The 2,500-nt window shown below is 46.8% G+C and overlaps 1 non-coding gene across 1 annotated transcript in view; it reads right to left on the bottom strand.

Annotated features, from left to right (window-relative positions):
* Nucleotides 1-1,624, bottom strand: part of LOC135194705 (small subunit ribosomal RNA) — a 1,903-nt gene extending 279 nt beyond the window's left edge. The window contains exon 1 of the ribosomal RNA XR_010309930.1: nucleotides 1-1,624. This exon is cut by the window's left edge and continues 279 nt beyond it. This is a non-coding gene — a ribosomal RNA (small subunit ribosomal RNA).
* Nucleotides 1,625-2,500: the final 876 nt, after the last annotated feature.

The raw sequence follows: 2,500 nt of genomic DNA on the forward strand, positions 1-2,500 counted from the left end.
ACGGGTTGCCCGGGCCTCTAGGCCAGGGAGAACATGCTGATTCCTTCAGTGTAGCGCGCGTGCGGCCCAGGACATCTAAGGGCATCACAGACCTGTTATTGCTCAATCTCGTGCGGCTCGAAGCCGCCGGTCCCTCTAAGAAGAATTTTAATACGCCGCCAGTGAGTTGCTCGACCGAAATCGAGCACACCTAAATGACGACGCCTATTTAGCAGGCTAGAGTCTCGTTCGTTACCGGAATTAACCAGACAAATCGCTCCACCAACTAAGAACGGCCATGCACCACCACCCACCGAATCAAGAAAGAGCTATTAATCTGTCAATCCTTCCGGTGTCCGGGCCTGGTGAGATTTCCCGTGTTGAGTCAAATTAAGCCGCAGGCTCCACTCCTGGTGGTGCCCTTCCGTCAATTCCTTTAAGTTTCAGCTTTGCAACCATACTCCCCCCGGAGTCCAAAATCTTTGGTTTCCCGGAAGCTGCCCGCCGAGCCATTGTAGTAACGTCGGCGGATCGCTAGATGACATATTTACGGTTAGAACTAGGGCGGTATCTAATCGCCTTCGAACCTCTAACTTTCGTTCTTGATTGATGAAAACACCTTTGGCAAATGCTTTCGCTGATGTTCGTCTTGCGACGATCCAAGAATTTCACCTCTAACGTCGCAATACGAATGCCCCCAGTTATCCCTATTAATCATTACCTCGGAGTTCTGAAAACCAACAAAATAGAACCGAGATCATATTCTATTATTCCATGCACGAAATATTCAAGCGGCATTTTGAGCCCGCTTTGAGCACTCTAATTTGTTCAAAGTAAAATTGTCGGCCCATCTCGACACTCACTGAAGAGCACCGCGATAGGATTTTGATATTGAACCGGCGTTTTACCGCCGGCTCACCGACGATATGCTCCGCAGACGTGTCAGTATCACCGCGGATGCGGTGCACCGACAGCGCGGCGCACAAATGCAACTACGAGCTTTTTAACCGCAACAATTTTAGTATACGCTATTGGAGCTGGAATTACCGCGGCTGCTGGCACCAGACTTGCCCTCCAATTGTTCCTCGTTAAAATATTTAAAGTGTACTCATTCCGATTACGAGGCCTCGAAAGAGTCCCGTATCGTTATTTTTCGTCACTACCTCCCCGTGCCGGGAGTGGGTAATTTGCGCGCCTGCTGCCTTCCTTGGATGTGGTAGCCGTTTCTCAGGCTCCCTCTCCGGAATCGAACCCTGATTCCCCGTTACCCGTGACAACCATGGTAGTCGCAGAAACTACCATCGAAAGTTGATAAGGCAGACATTTGAAAGATGCGTCGCCGGTACTGGACCATGCGATCGGCAAAAGTTATCCAGATTCATCAAAATTAACGACTTCGGACGAGACGCCCTCCGTCGATTGGTTTTGATCTAATAAAAGCACTCATCCCATCACTGGTCAGAGTTCTGATTGCATGTATTAGCTCTAGAATTACCACAGTTATCCAAGTAACTGAGTAAGATCTAAGGAACCAAAACTGATATATTGAGCCATTCGCGGTATCGCCTTAATACGGCTTGCACTGAGACATGCATGGCTTAATCTTTGAGACAAGCATATAACTACTGGCAGGATCAACCAGGGAGCTAACATAGACTTGTTGAAGTCGTCAAACTCTCTTCTCGTTTCATATTCACATATAAAATACACACACACACGCGAGGCACGCACGCACGCACGCATGCATGCATGCATGCACGCATGTATGTATGTATGTACCATATACGCACAGTATGAAACGAGCGTCTTACCGTATCGTCAATCGCGTTAGACGCGATAGATTTTAACGGTTGACTCTTTTATAATTCAAACGAGACACTCGCTCGCGCGCGCTCGCGCGCTCCCCCGCGCTTTATATATTTATCGAGACGATATTTATATATCGCGACGGCGGCGGCGGCGGCGGCGGCGACGGCGGCGTCGTCACATAATGACACATCACGGTCACGAATTCGAACGTTCTAAACGAGATCGAGTTTATTTTAAAATAACACTTCGCACACGACGTGTACGTATGTATTGTTCAACGATTATTATCGTAAAACATTGGGATCGACGCCCGGTGTTTGAGTGATCGTACCGATACTCGGGTTATGTATTTTTTGTACATGATAAATGAAAAATAAAAAGAATTTTAGAAACGACCGTTTTCATGATATAATATCAAAATTATACACATTATACGAATACATTGAATCTTTTAAAAACTCTGGTCTCTAACACGTTTCCTTCTCATATGTGTCGTGTCACGACGTCGCACAGATCTACTACAATGAATCGACACTATTCCATGAGGATAGATTGTAGAGAAGAGCGCGACGACGACGACGATAAGAGGAAGCGCATGTGAGGCAGAGAGATTTACGTGCGTCCGTCGGTCGGCACAGTTTTACAGAACGAAAAAAAAAAAAAGAATCTTTTCATCATTTCCACGTGTCAGTGAATATTGTATGTTGTCCCC

The sequence above is a fragment of the Vanessa tameamea genome, unplaced genomic scaffold, assembly GCF_037043105.1.
Source record: "Vanessa tameamea isolate UH-Manoa-2023 unplaced genomic scaffold, ilVanTame1 primary haplotype ctg00000038.1, whole genome shotgun sequence".
Classification (NCBI taxonomy): Eukaryota; Metazoa; Arthropoda; class Insecta; order Lepidoptera; family Nymphalidae; genus Vanessa; species Vanessa tameamea.